Below are 16689 nucleotides of genomic sequence, written 5' to 3'. Positions count from 1 at the left end.
AAAGCTAAGAAATAAGGGAGATGTGTTGAACTGAGAGGGTAATAAATATGGGACGTGGTAGACGAAGAGACGAGACGACTGGAGTAATGCACTAAAAACACACACTCTTACCTTGCTGCCGGTCCCGGTCCGCGCCACCTCTGGGCTCTGCTCCCCACACGTCACAGGCTCACAGCGCCCCTGGCCAATCCTGGCGCCAGGGGCACAGGTACCCTCTCGCCCGCAGCACACCCATTAGGGCTTCTGATGCGCATGCACAACGCCGCAAAAACACAAGTGCGCATGCGTGGGCACTGGTAAAAAATTCACCCTCCGTCCCCACGCATGCGTACTTGTGTTGCCGCCTGTACGATCTCAATGAATCAACATGATGCCCGCCCGGCGGTCTGACGTCATGTTGATTCATTGACATGATTGTCATGAGGGAGCTGCGGGCCGCGTCGGGCAGGGGGGGCTACGCCCCCACGCCCCAATGGACGAACCGCGCCTGCCAATACCTTGCTCCCATATAGCACCATTGGGACACACTTAGCGTTATAAATTTTCATGAGTGCCGGGAGTGGTTTAGAACCTAACCGTTTTGCAAACCCTAACAGTGCCCCAGATGCCCTGGCAAGGGTATTCTTTTTATGAGCACGGTGCGTGACCCAAGACCTTCTGTCGTCAAAAAGTATCCCTAAATATGGAAAGGCTGGGACTTTGATGAGCTCCATCCTTTTACAGAAAAATGTAGCCTTCTTTGCCCGCCCCCCACCTATTGACATAGAGTGTGACTTTTTAAAATTGGTAATTAAATCTAGAGAGTCCATAAAATTAATAAAACAATCTAAAAGGTATTGTAGCCCTCTTGCCGTTCTTGCCACTAAAACTGCATCGTCTGCATATAATAGTGCAGGGATCATTTTTGAGCCAGCTCTTGGGATATCCTTACAAGATGAAATTAATGCGTCTCCTAAATTGTTAATATAAAGCGTAAACAGCAAGGGTGCAAGGATACATCCCTGCCTTACCCCTCGCTTAACTGGCCAAGCTTCTGTTAAGCTCCAATTCTCATTATAACGGACAGCTGCCGTGGTATTCTCATGGATAGCAGCCAGGAAAGATATCAATGCAGGGTCCAGCCCCATACCATAGGGGTAAACCCATAGCTTTTGCGTGTTTACAAGGTCAAAAGCAGTGGACAGATCCATAAAAGCTAGATGTATGTCCCCCTGCTTTCCGACTGTGTACTTCCCTATAACAAGATGTACATTAAGGCATTGGCCTGTTTTGCCCTTTCCCTGTCTGAACCCATACTGTAAGTCCGAGACAACGGAATTTTGTCCAGCCAGTCTGTAAGGCGGGTTAGGATGGCTTTTCCCAAAATCTTGGCAGCAGAGTCCAAGAGTGAGATGGGCCTATAACAGGCCGGGTCTTCTCTTGAGCCCTTTTTAAATATTGGCACTATCACAGCTTCAGCCCAGGACATTGGAAGGCCAACTTTAGATGCTGCTTTAAAAACAGAAGTTAAAATCTTTGCCCATACACTGGAGTCGGCCCTATATATATATCAGCTGGCACCCCGTCCGGGCCTGGTGCTTTCCCCTTTGCTGTGGACACAATCACCTCCATTACTTCGTTCTCTGTAAAATTAATTTTTGGGGCCTTTAAGGGTTCCCCATGATGGGTGAACGGTGACTGACTGGTCTCGGAGTATAGGCCACTAAAGTGTTCCACCCGCCTTTCTGGGGGGATGAGACAATCTTTAATTGTGTTATCTGTCTCATCAAATAATGGGTTATTAATTACTTTCCAGAAATGGGTGCTATTTGTCAGAATACTCGCTTGGGTCAGTTCATCCCAGGCCATCTCTTTTATCTGAGTTTTCCTTCCTTTAATTGCGTATTTATAGGCCCTTCTGGCCTCTGCAATCTAATTAGTGTCCATAACAGACTCTTTCAAAACCTCCAAAAGAGCCGTATGTGCAGTAATACAAGCTTGGTCAAACCAATTTTTAAATTTCTTAGGCCTTGGATTACCACGCCGAGTCAGATTTACCGCTACCTGTTTTGTAATACGGTCAAAGGCGCCAAGGATTGCCCTTGGCTCAGAGTCCGTATTTGGACATAAACTCAGATCCTCAGAATTACTAATATACAAATTGTCAAGGAAGTCAGCTGGGGTAATTACCTCCCATCTCAATCTTCGACCCTGAAATTTGGTAGCTATCCTAGAATTTGAAATAAGGGCCGATGGTATCTCACTTTCAAGGGCCTTAATTTTAATATCCATTGTAAGGGGATTATGGTCACTCAGACCATTCTGTGTAACACAAAAAAGCCTATTAGGTCTATCAAAGGGGATGAAACTAAAATGTAATCAATAATACTACAGTGACCTTGACCTATGAAGGTAGGGACAGGGCACAGGGTTTCTGCTTGTGAAGGGCAGAACAGGTAATGGGCGGATAAAAGACTCTCCAGGTACGTCCCGCTCTTTGTATGCTCAAAATGGGTAACCCCATGCAGGCCGTATTCATACTCAATACTTTGTAAACAGTTTAGATGACAGACATGAATATTAAAATCGCCAAGAATTAAAAGATGGTAAGGCATATCAATATTTACATCATAATCATCCAAAACAATAGCCAATGCTCTTAAATGGTCCAATTCATCACTCCTAGTAAAGCAATTATAACAATTTACCACCAGCATTGCTGGGAGGTTATCCCCTACAAGTTTAACAGCTAAAATGTTTGGGGAACTTGTCGCTACCAACTCCATCCTGTACAATAATTTGAGGCTGAATAATAACAAGAGACTCCCCCTCGATCTCCTCATTACAGATGGTTCAGCGTATTTACTAAAAGAATAAAACCCATCCAGATGGTAGGGATCTCTAGCCTCCCAAGTTTCCTGCAGGGCAATGATATGATGAGCTGACAGAAAGGCCTCCCAGTTTATGTTCCCTCTTTTTGACCGCAGCCCGGCAATATTCCATGACAGAATCTCTACTTTATTCTCGAATACAGTCTTCCCTGTTTGTTTTGTTTCCAAGACCGCTATATTTACCGGATGTGGGTGTACACACTGGGGTACGGCCTCATCTTCAAGGTCAGGCACCAGAGCCGGGGACTTCCCCTCTGCCAACAACCCCACTGCTGGCTGACATACAACAGGCACGTCCCTGTCCTGCAGTCAACCATGGCCATCTAAATTTGGCAGTGCCTCAAAACTATTTGAGACTGGGATAAACTGAATAATCCCCCCTTGTGAACTCACAGAGGGCCTATACAAATAGCCCAATAGGAGAGCCACAATACAGGTAGTGGTTGTGGAGTAATCTTGTGCTGCAAGGGTTATTTGGGCAAATGCCGGTCTTCTAAAATTAACAATAACACAATCCCCCCTTATCCTTTTCTGTGAATTGCCAAGCCATGCCACTCTACGGACCATCAGGATGTTGTTCGATAAGAATGGTCTAAAGCCTTTGTGTCTAGTGAGCCAATCCACAGTTTTCTTTTTTAACTGGGACCAGGTTTCAACTTGGTCTGATCTCAATGGAGGAACACCAGCCAGGACTACAACCAAGGGTCCCGCGGCTGCTGGTAAATCAATGATATCTTGGGCTGGTTTCATCGTGATATTATGGGCTTGTCTATCCTGCCCGCTACCTTGCCCTACTGTGGGAACATTCGCCATTCCAGGCAGATTGTTTAAGGGTTGCGGGCGTTGTACAACTGGAGGGTGTTGGTGAATTTGCTGGGCTAGATATTGCTGTGAGTTACCGGCTAACAATATCTGGCTGCCAGAATGCAAACTCCCACCCGCCACTAAATGATTGGAAATAGATTTTCTGGGATTCTGGTGGTCAGTAGCCGTAATGGTCTTTTGCTTACCCAGAATCTCACCTAACGCTATGCTCCCTGGATTGTTAATGGGTGCATTACCTCCTCCTACATTCTGTTGGTTAGTGCTATTTCTTACTTCAGTGTCTTTTACCAAGCTAGTGACTTTATCCTCAATGACCTCAAGCTTGGTCCAAAAGGGGGCAAGAATGGATGATATTAATGACTCCATACGCTCCCAGAAAACCTGGCTACCCCCTGAGTCACATGGGTCATTTACATCAAAGTATACAACCTGGTCCTGGTCCTCCCCAACATCAGGGGTACCTGATGTTTTCCCCTTCTGAGTTTTCCCCTTCTGAGTTTTAGTTTTCCCACAGGCTCCCCCAAGCCACCACTTGCCCGGTTACATTCCCTGGCCGACCTTTTCGGCCTGGTTGATCGGGTGTCGCAAATTTCCCCTTTATCTAAGGGGGGAAAAGTTTTAACATTTTCTACGGTTTGATCAGGAGGACAGGCCAGATTATGCGGGGTAGAAGGAACCACACTCCTATCTTGTATAGCCTCAAACTCAATACCATCCTGGGGAGTGATACACTCCTGTGACCGTGAGTTATGCCCGAATCTCAAATCCAAAATTGGACTTAAAACTATGTCCCCTATAACCCCCTGTGCGTGATCTGTGGGGTCAGCGTTTAAGAGGCTTATAGGTTGGACCGCTATCACAGGTGATTTAACCGATTGAATGTTACCCATTGAAGATCTCTTTTGAGCTGCGTACACTCCTAGCGAAAGCCTTTTTTCTGTTTGCATAATCTCATGTTGGAGCAAAGAACCAGCTCTAAACAAAAAGGCATCTAGGTTGCCTACCACACTAACCCCTACCCCTCCCTTCTGTCCCACTCCGTTATGTTTGGAAGTCATAGCCCCGGTTTAATATTGCGCTCTTTAAAGACTTTTGGATTCGCTAGGCACTTTAAAAAGGTTTTAACCTGTGATTAGGGAGGCTATAACTAACAGGGACACTAACAATCACAATACAGCTATGATATGTACACTAATCACTCCAAGAGTAGCCCCCTCGCCACTAAAAAGCTGTCAGCAAAATATTTACTTCAATGTCACAGTAAATACGTTCCGCTTACTTTATGTCCAGATTTAGGGGTTAGAGGGGTGGCCCAGCCCAGCCTCCTCTGGCCTCTGACGGCCGCAGACGGTCCCGCCCTTGTCCCGGGCTTAACCCGGCGCGACCTGCGTGCGATCCCGCGACGCGGGGGCTCTCCTCGTTTTTAAGCGCCTCCGGGCGCGGTGTAGGTGGTGGCGGCTTCCACCGCAAGGGCTCACGGAAATTGTAGTCCCCCTGTCTAACCACGCTGCGCTGATGGCCAGATGCAGCAGCGGGAGGGAGACCAACAGCGGGACACACGAAACACCAGATCCAGAGTCCAATTAATGCCCCTGAGAGGTTTTGCCACAGAAACCCGCTCCACCAGGGCTCTCCTCGTTTTTTAAGCGCCTCCGGGCGCGGTGTAGGCGGTGGCGGCTTCCGCCGCAAGGGCTCACGGGAATTGTAGTCCCCCTGTCTAACCACGCTGCGCTGATGGCCAGATGCAGCAGCGGGAGGGAGACCAACAGCGGGACACACAAAACGCCAGTTCCAAAGTCCAAGTAATGCCCTCGATAGGTTTTGCCACAGAACCCCGCTCCACCGGGGCTCTCCTCGTTTTTAAGCGCCTCCGGACGCGGTGTAGGTGGTGGCGGCTTCCGCCGCAAGGGCCCACAGGAATTGTAGTCCCCCTGTCTAACCACGCTGCGCTGATGGCCAGATGCAGCAGCGGGAGAGAGACCAACAGTGGGACACACAAAAAGCCAGTTCCAGAGTCCAAGTAATGCCCCCGATAGGTTTTGCTGTCATTCTAATAAATGAATGTTATTGAAATGTAACTTTCCTTTCAGGATTTATTGTTAACTGAATTATTTTCATTTTAGTAAAACGTAGAGATCATGCTAGGAGATTAAATCTCTAAATAAAAACTAAATAAATGGTGAATTAAGCAGGTCTTGTTGTCCTTTAGTTAACTTTTACTAGCAGATCCATTAAATAAATGAATAGTGGAGTGTTTTTAAAATTCTTCTTTTAGAAACCATGGTACAAGAAATAAAACTGCAGTTGTAAATAATGTATAAAGTTTAGTTCAGGCACTCCGTTATAGCACTGCGACTCCTCTTTTGTATCCTTACTGAATCCTCGGAGCAGAGTAAATGTGTGAATGAATGCAAGGTAAGAATGATGGGCCCAGTTGTGAGAAAATAGTAAGTAGCTCCGCGGGTTAAGGTGATGGTGATGGTTTATGAAGAACATTTGGAGCCGCACTGCACCAGTAAGACTTGGTAGCAGAGCATAGGTTGCTGTAGGTTAACTAGAATATATGATGTGTAGAGTAGAACATATAGAATCGTGATGTACAGAATTTTGGACTAATATCTGTTGAGTTCGTATTGCATTATATGTAGTTTTGAAAAGGCTTACGGAAAGTGTGGGAAGCTGGTCACTCTGTCGGCAGGCAGAGAAGTGTGGCAAGTGAAGTCGCACATCGCATAGTCTGTTTCAAAGTGGTGACATTGTCGTATGTTACAGGTTAGAGACCTTTTCGTGTAAAAGTGGTGAATGTATAGCGTGGGCAACCTGTGAAATCTTGGGTTTGAGCACAGGGATCATTGCGTATTCTCTCTTAAAATTCTACCCGAGGAGAGTAATAAAGTTTAACCTTAGCGTGAGAGAAGGGTAAGGTAGAGGGAAGTGCTACTTTATCGGCAAAAGTAAAATTCTGTGTAGAGAAGAGGTAAGCGCTGTCTACTGGAAATACAGAATTCTTGTGTGCTTGAAGAACTATCCTTTTGGTTTTAGCGAAACAGACCAATGGAGTTGTTTTATGTAGTTACTAACTGATTTTGCTGTATAAAAAGTGTAAATACAGTGTGCAGCCGCGGTCGGTAGCGGAATACCTGCCGGAGCGGTGACGTGGGCAGGGGGATGGGCAGGGTGGGAGTTAGTAATGTATGGATAATGGAGGTTTGCAGGTAAGTAAACATTTAAATAAATCAAACGAATTTCGTTGAGCGCACTGCATTGCATTTGGGGATGCAGTGTGCGCAGCGAAATTCGTTTGATTTATTTACATGTTTACTTACCTACAAACCTCCATTATCCATACATTACTAACCCCCACACAGCCCCTCCCCCTCCCCACGTCACCGCCCCGGCAGGTACTCCCCTACCGACCGCGGCTGACAGTGTGCCAATAAATTTTGTAAAGGAGGGGTCAGTCAAAGCTGCAGAAGTCGGATCAGGGCTGACGTCAAAAGTGTTGCGCTAGGATTGGTCCGCGTGATCAACACAGAGTAAGGTCTGATTGGTGCGTATCTTGAAACGTATCTTGTTCTAATTGGGGCGATAGTGTGAACTGCGCTTCGATAGGCTGGTGCTACGAAGCAGTTTACGGAAGTGTGTGCGATCTTTTGAAAAGACAGGAGAATAATAACAAAAAGGAATTTTATTACGGAATGGAGAAAGAGAAACCTTGATGGTTTCAAAAATTAAAAAACGTATTAAAAAAAGACAAAGTAATCGAAACAAGAGAGGGAAAAATAATTCCTCCCTCGAAAATGCCTGCATCATACATGATGACAACATATGGCTACCATACATGTATATGGTTAGAGAATTGGGCAAGGTATACCAGAAATGATGGTGCGTTAGCTTTTTCCAGAAGAAGGATCTTTCAGTCTTGCGATATTAAGAAACTGAGAGACAAAATGATGAAACTTGAACCAAGGTCTAGACCAACTCAATTTGAAGCTTTGGCTGAATGGGAAGATGAAATCAATGATTTAGAGCAAGAAAGGTTTGGAGACTACCTAGGACCAAGGAATAGAGGTCGTAGATTTTGGAGAGAAGCGCATGAGACTAGAATGGGAAGATGGAGAGATGCGAACATGTGTTATGGAATGTATCCGGTTAGATTGGTAGATGAGGAAAAAGGGCGAAAATGGACAGAAAAGAGAAATATTATAGAAACAGGAAAGAGGAGGTATGAGGAATGTGGGTCGGAGGATGCAGTATTGGAAGAAATCCTAAATAGGAGACTACCGCCATACCAAGCAAATTCTATGGGTACAACTCCAAGTGCTCCACAGTTGGAGTTTAGACTAGTAGAAACTCCAAAACGATTCTCAAATTTTAGAGTTCTCCCAGAAAGAGTAGAAATGAGATACGAACCAGATGTTCTATTAATCGGAACATACGGGGACACATAAACAAGGAAATGGAATGGAGAGTACGGGAAATATAGAGTAGAACAACAAGTTGAAGCACAATAGAGTACTGCTGAATATATATGTTCAACAAATGAATTAGCTGAAAAGATACAGGAGCTTACTAAAAATATAGAAGCTGTAACTGTTCCGGTAACAATAGGTCTTGTAATCCCAGTGTTTGAAAATCATAAAATAAAAGAGCCATCTTTAACTATTCCTTTAAATCAGAGTATACAAAAAGTAAAAGAAAAGGTTTATCCAGATTTGTCAGAAATTAAACATACCAACCAAATGACACCGCCAGATTTGACTTTTAATCAGAGTCTTCCGTATAAATTCCCAACAGGAGCAGAGTCAGATTTTGTAACTCCTGAGAAAAAAGTAGAGAAAATCGATTTAACACAAACTCCAGTAGGGCCAACAGAGCAAGAATTAAGTGATTGGATCAAAACTTTAAAACTGAAAGAAACAGAACCAAAATTGCTAGATGTAGCCAGGTTAAAAGTTGATATGGAAGAACTAATAATTGGAACAATTGGTACAGATAGATTGAACAATTATCAGGAAGATGAGATCACATTTATGTACAAAAGTATTACATGGAAAACAAAAAGCATGCATGAAAGATTTGAAAGCCTAGCAAGTGAAATGGATGTGGATTTTACAAAATACAAAATATTGCAGAATCCGTATAGATAGGATTTTACTGACAAAGATATAGAAAACATGAATACAGCAGGGAGAATTACTCAAATAAAACAATTAATTGTGTTATTAAGAAAATGGGGAGACATTGATAAGTGGAAAATGATTTGGACAAAGAAAAAAGAGGAAAGCAGCGACAAATCCACATTAGCCTTCCTGGTAAGAGAAAAGGAAGAGGTGGTAAAAGAATTCCCTATGAGAGAAATACCTGGAGGAGGATATGTACATGTCCCTTAGAGCAGACAAGATATTTTATCATTCACAAATGATTTTCCCAGATTGAGAGAGAAACCAGTAGAATGGTATAGGCAAGTAGATCGATTTGTGAAAGGTTCAAAAGTTTTATGTGAAGATTTAAATGGGTTGTTTGACATAGTAGTGCCAGCAGATTTATGGTCAGAATGTAAGATTACGGTGAATTGGCCGAAAGAGGAATATCCACGAGATAAAGTGACAGGTGCTCCTGGACCTGAAGTGATGCAAAAATGTGAGCAAGTGATAGTGTTTTTGAAAAATAAAATTTCACCAAAAAAGACAGATTGGGTAAAAATAGACAGGACAATACAAGAAGCCAAAGAGTCAGTTCATGCATTCTATGAAAGACTGTTATTGGTATTTAAACAGTATAGTGGATATGAGGAATTAAATGAAAAAGATATGAGTCACTTTGTATATCGCTTTGTGTTTGGATTGAGACCAGAAATAGGGGATATGATTAAGCATAATTTGATGGGATGGCAATCATGTTCTGTGGACGAATTTCTGAGACATGCAAAATATTGTAGTGATGAAATTGAGGTAAAACAAAGAAAACTCAAAGAGAAAGCAATGTGGGCACAAGTAAAGGTTGCAGAACATCAAGTAGCTCAGTTAAAAAATAAAAATACAGAAGGTAACCAAAATAAAGTAAAAGGAAATTTTAGCAAGCCAAAGTGAACTGGAAATATAGAAGAATTAAAGAAAAAATATCCATGTCATAATTGCGGTAGGATGGGATATTGGAGAAAATATCCACCGAAATGTTAATCCAGAAAATACATTGTTAAATACACAGGTGCAGAATGAGATAATTCAGCAACTATCGCCACCGCAACAGGCAGTTAATCCACAATGTCAGGTGCCAGAACCTCCACTTCCTCACAATGTCAACGAACAGAGATACAGTACAGAGACAGGATTCTGCGCAAGAGACCAGGGAACAAGAAAAAATTGTTTAAACAGTATTAAATCGGGGTCTCTTCTTGATCCTTTGCCTTTTAACATCCTTTGTCAGCTCTCTGCCACATCTAAAGGCGTCCTTATCGATCTTCTTAACGCCTCTATGCGGGAGGCCTTGGTACCCCCGAGTGGAAGCGAGCCATGGTCATCCCTTTGTTGAAAAAGGCCGGAGGAGATCCTTCTGTACTATCTAACTTTAGACCTATATCTCTGCTTTCGGCTTTCTCCAATACTCAACTGACACAACACATGGACAAAGTTTGCTTTCTTCATTATTCACAATCCGGGTTCAGAGCCAACTTTTCAACTGAAACCGCTCTGCTTGGGGTTACTGAGAAACTGCGCCAGCATTTAGATCAAAGGGAAACTGCGGCACTCATTCTATTAGATTTGAGTGCCGCATTTGACACTGTGTTGCATAACATCTTGCTTAACGCCCTTAGGTCTCTTGGGCTGGACTGCACTGCCCTATCCTGGTTTGCTTCATTCCTTGATGGTCGTACTTTTCAAGTCTTTTCTGCTAAGGCATCATCTAAGATCTGCGTATCAGCACATGGAGTCCCACAGGGATCCATTTTAAGCCCCCTGCTCTTCAACATCTATGTCAGACCTCTGGCAGAGATTGTGGAAGAGGCGGGTCTTTCCCTATATCCGTATGCAGATGATACGCAGATTGTCTTTTCGCTTTCCACCACTAAAGACGCTACGACATCTGCCCTTCAGTGCGGCTTACGGCAAGTGACAGAGTGGATGCTCCTTAACTTTTTGAAGTTAAATGGGGATAAGACTGAGGTCCTTAACATGGGCAAGCACAAGGACCTATGGGGCCCTCACCATTGGCCTCAGGAAATGGGTTCCTTTCCCCTACCTGTCACCCATGTCCGTAATCTGGGCATCATTATTGATGGCGAGTGTTGCTGCCATCTGTTTCACGATCTTGAGATGGCTTTATAAGATCATTTGGATGCTTCCTGCCTCAACCCAATGCACGGTAGTCCAGGCCCTCATCACCTCTCGCCTCGATTACGGAAATGTTCTCTATCTCGGTAGCTGCCAAACGGTACTGAGAAAGCTACAGGTAGTTCAGAACTCTGCAGTACGCCTTCTTTGTCGAGTTCCTAGACAAGCTTCCATCTCGCTGTATTTACGTGACCTTCATTGGCTTCGAATTAATCAAAGAATTACATTTAAAACCCTGTGTTACATCTTTAAAATCAAACAAGGTGTGGTACCAGCGTATCTGCAAGAGCTCATCCATCCTTACATTCCTTCACGTCCCCTGCGCTCTACAGCCCACGGAGACTTCGTGATCCCCAGATTTAAACTTGCAAGAATGGGAGGCCGTCCTTTTTTCTTGTCTTGGCCCCAAAATCTGGAATTCTCTTCCGGTGTCCTTGAAGAATGACCCGTCCTATCTCAGCTTTCAAAGACATCTTAAAACTTGGCTCTTTTAGTAGCAAATGGTTCTTGACTGCTCCTTTTCTAGCAATTTGTGTGCTAGAGGCCGTGAAACCCTTTTTGGGTAGCTGCGCGCGTTACAAAACTAATTTAATAATAATAATTACATTTAATAATAATAGAGTGCATGTGAGTCCGCAATATTGGCTAAAAGAAGACGAAAGCGAGTCGGATGATAGTTTCTGACGGTGCCTGAGAGAGGGAGAAGAGTGCGTGCTTGGCGCTACTCTAGAGGTAGATCAGTCTGGTCCATATGCGAATGGAAAGGTGAATGATGTAGATGTGACTTTACTAGTGGACACAGGTGCTACCCGTTCTACTGTTAGATCAGTGGAAATTCAAAATCTTCCTCTCTCGGGTCAACACATTCAAGTGGTAGGTGTAGCAAATCAGCAGATTAAAACGTCCTTAACAAAACCAATTGATATAGAGATTGGAAATTTCAAAGACATGCATCGATTTGTCGTGTGTGACAGTAGTCCTGTAAATCTCCTTGGAAGGGACATACTGTGTAAAATGAACTATGCCATTTATTGCTCACCAGATGGCATTGAGCTCCAAACTCCAGATGAGGATAGTCTGTATAAAATGACAATGACACTAATTGAAGCAGAAAAGGATAAAATATTTCCTGTGTTTGATCGAGAGAGAATACCCAAAGAACTGAAGGAGGTAGTCAAAGAACAAGTGTGGAATTTTACAGGAGAGGATATTGGTTTGATGAAAAATGTAGATCTGTAATGGTTTCTTTAAAAGAAGGAGTAAGTTATCCGAATATTCCTCAATATAAGATGACAGCTGAAACAATTGAAAGAATAACGCCATTGATAGAAAAAATGATTGCGCAAGGGATTTTGAGAGAAATAGAAAGCAGTCCTTTTAATTCACCGATAATGGGATTGAAAAAGCCCAATGGAACGTTCAGAATAGTACAGGACCTGAGAAAGGTAAATAAGATAGTTGTTCCATGTTGTCCACTTGTGCCAAGCCCAGCAGTAATTTTAAACCAAATTCCACATGATGCAGAATGGTATACTGTCATTGATCTATGTAATGCGTTCTTCACAGTTCCATTACACCCTGAAAGCCAACCAATATTTGCATTCCAATTCAGAAACCGTATTTTAGCATAGAGATGTGTGGCTTAATGATTAGAGCGGCAGACTCTGATGCAGAGGTCTAGCCCGGGACCAGGATTCAATTCCCCACCTCGGCGGGTCTTGGGCTCAAAAATTCCATGGACCTGATAATTCTCGCCTCGGTGCCTATTCCAATCATGGAGTCCCACTCTGCAACTCTGGGCAATAGCTTGCTTAATCTCCACAACGGCCCCCACAACGCTAAGGATGCCTGGCCTCCACCTTGGGGGTGCCCAGGAGTGGACGCCTCACAGGGAAAGTCAGGATGGGTTCCACAGCGGTATTCGTACAAGCGCCTTGAGACCCTTGCGGGTGAGTAGTGCGCTATACAAGTATCAATTTACATTTTTTACATTTATGGTGTCGAATTCCTATGGGGTATACTGAAAGTCCCTCAATCTTTAATCAATTGTTAAAGAAATCATTAGAAGATCTGAGTCTACCTGGAGCATTAGTTCTAGTGCAGTACATTGATGACCTGTTATTGCCATCAAAAACAAAAGAAGCATGTGTTTCAGACACTGTTACCTTGTTAAATCATCTGGCAGACGAAGGACATAAAGTGTCACCGTCAAAATTACAGTTTTGTCAAAAAGAAGTACAATATTTGGGCCACAAGATTGCTAAGGGAATTAGACAGGTCACTTTAGAAAGAATCAAAATTATACAAGGAATTAAACCTCCAAAAACACAGAGACAGGTGAGAATGTTTCTTGGAATGGTCGGATATTGTCGACAATGGATTAGTAGGTTTTCACTAATAGCTAAACCTTTACAGAGATTGACAAAAGCAGATGTAAAAGACCCAATAACTCTAAATAAGGCAGAACTGGAAGCTTTTGAGCAGCTAAAAACAAGTCTATGTGAAGCACCAGCTTTAGGAATGCCAGATTATGAAAAAGAGTTTGAGCTATACTGCAGTGAGAGGGAAGGATGTGCTTTGTCAGTTTTAATACATAGACATGAAAAGCTGAGAAAGCCAATTGCATACTTTTCTGCTGTTTTGTATCCCATTGCAAAGGCATTGCCAGGATGTTTAAAAGCAGTAGCTGCTACAAGCATGAGTATTGAACAAAGTGAAGGTATAGTGATGGGATTTCCGTTGAGAGTGTATGTGCCTCACTCGGTGGAGATTCTCCTCACTAGAACTAAGACACAGTACCTTACCAATAACGGAATGACAAAATATGAGAAGACAATTCTAGGTGCAGATAACGTTACAATTTCAAGATGTGTAAATGTGAATCCATCTACATTATTACCGGATGTCATGAATGTGGAAGTAAGAGATGAAGTGGATCACAAATGTCTGGATGTACTAGACTATTGCGCCAAACCAAGGTCTGATATCAAAGATGTACCTTTACCTGAATCTGACTATGTGATGTTTGTGGATGGATCATGTCTGAGAACAGATGAGGGTGTACTGAGCGCTGCGTATGCTGTTTGTACAGTAGCAGATGTCTTGGAAGCATCTTGTCTGAAAGGAATCCGTTCAGCTCAAATTGCAGAATTGATTGCTTTGATTCGAGCATGTGAGTTCGGAAAGGAAATAAGGGTTACCATAGTGACTGACAGTCAATATGGATTTGGGGTTATCCATGACTATGGTCAATTGTGGTCCCAAAGAGGTTATATGACTTTGGCAGGATCCCCCATTAGAAATGCTGAATTTGTTAAAATGTTGATTGATGCCATACAATTCCCAGATAAGCTAGCTGTGGTTAAATGTGCAGCTCATAAAAAGGGAGATGACTACATTACACGTGGTAATAAATATGTGGATTCAATTGTAAAATACTGTGCCAAAAATCAAGCATCTATTAATCGGGATAGACAAACTGAACATGTTTCAAGTCCTTTGATGCTAACAACCGTAGTGGAGACATGGCAGGAGGTAAAACAAATGCAGGAAGAAGCTAGTAAAGAAGAAAAGGATAACTGGTTAAAGGCAGGATGTAGACAAAGAGAAGAGGATGAAATCTGGGTTTACAAAGTTGAAAGACCAGTAATGCCAGATAACATGATCTCAAATTTGGCCCGAATGTATCATGGTCAAGCTCATTTTGGTAGAGACGCTATGATTAGATTGTATAGGCAAAGATGGTACAAACCAAAATTTAGGATGATTGCTGAAAGCCTTTGTCAAAGATGCCTTGGTTGTCAACAACTGAATCCCAGAAGAAAAACTGTTGTGAGTCTGGGAACCATAGGACGGGGGGGGCGGTCCATTCACCAGAATGCAGTTAGATTTTATTGAGCTTCCTCCATGTAACAGACTTAGGTATGTATTTGTGATCATTTATTTATTCCCACAATGGGTGGTTGAAGCATTCCCCATTAGGAGGAATGATGGAGTGACTGTTGCCAAACTCCTGTTACGTGAGAATAATACCACGCTACGGTTTCCCAGTAACTATTGAAACAGATCCTGGATCACATTTTCACAACAAGCTAATGCAAATGATTTGTGAAGCAGTTGGATATTCATCAAAAGTTGCATTGTGCTTACAGACCAGAAGCTTCAGGGTGGTTGAACAAGTAAATGGAACAATAAAAACCAGAATTGCCAAAATGTGTTTGGCTACAGGACTAAAATGGCCTGATGCACTGCCACTTGTTCTAATGACCCTGAGGAGTACTCCTGAAAGAAGAACAGGATTGAGCCCACATGAGATTTTGATCGGAAGAGTAATGAGACAAGCAGTTGTACCAGTTGATAGACTGTTGAGCATAAATGATGACATCATACTGGATTACTGCAAAAATCTGTCTGACGTAGTAACTTCTGTGTTCCATCAGGTGGGAACTGAGTCACAAACGAAAGAAAACCATCCAGCTCATGACCTAGTCCCTGGAGATTGGGTGCGAATAAAGGTTCACAGGAGAAGAAATTGTCTGGTGCCTCGATGGCAAAAACCACGACAAGTCATTCTTGTCAGTACCACTGCAGTTAAGTGTGCTGCAATCAAAAGATGGGTGCACGCCAGTCACACTATTCGTGTGCCAGAGCCTGAAAATCTGCAGGAGAGTGAAAGCACCACTGATTCAGACACTGAAGGTGAACCAGAAAGAGGTCCAGATATTGAAGCTCGACCTGTTCATCGACATCTGGAAATATCAGATACTAGCTCTGCATCAGAAGGAGAAAATGAAATTGTTGAAATACCAAATATTGAAGATCGACCTGTAAGTCGAGATTTGGTAGCAACTGATACCAGCATGGACATTGAGCACAGTGAAAAGAAAGCTGGTAATTCGGAAAATACTGAAGGACAGTCTGAAAGCTCTGAAAGCTCTGAAAGCAGGAACCGAAATCTCAAAACTGGTGAAAAGGAAAAAACTCACGATGAGGATGAGCTTCCAGGTACCAGCTATGGAGAAATTCCTAACAGAGTGAAAGAAATGACCAGAGACAATTTAAATTCCGAAAAAGAATCAGATCCTGTGAAATCCATACTAATATAATAAAGAGAAAGCCCAAACCTTTGAGGCGGGTAAACTTAGGAACCACAGCACCAATCACAACACCCAATACAGCGTTGGAAAGGGCAGTTGCAGCAGAAGGACATAGGCTATGCAGACGCCCACCATATACATTTAAAAGGTAAAAGAACCGTGCCAGAAAAGTAGTCCCTTGTGGGCGCGTCTGCATTGTGCTGTGGGTGTGTGCTGGGGGCGTGACAAACGCTGGGGGCGTGTGGTACGTTCCGCCCTTCATGCCATGTCTCATATTGTGTGCTAATCCCACCCTGCTCCCTTTAAATACCCCTGCACCCCATAATCATAACCCACCCTTACTCCTTAAAATACCCCAACACCCTTAAACACTAACCTATCCCTAGACCCTAAAAATACCCCTGTACCCCAAAACCCAAACCTAGCCCTGAACCTTAAAAATACCACTGTACCCCAAAACCCAAGCCTACCCCTGAACCCTAAAATACTCCTGTACCCCAAAACCCAAACCTAGCCCTGAACCCTAAAAGTACCACTGTACCCCAAAACCCAAACCTACCCCTG

Source organism: Lissotriton vulgaris, chromosome 1_1 (genome assembly GCF_964263255.1).
Source record: "Lissotriton vulgaris chromosome 1_1, aLisVul1.2, whole genome shotgun sequence".
Taxonomy (NCBI): domain Eukaryota; kingdom Metazoa; phylum Chordata; class Amphibia; order Caudata; family Salamandridae; genus Lissotriton; species Lissotriton vulgaris.
This window is presented reverse-complemented; position numbering follows the sequence as displayed.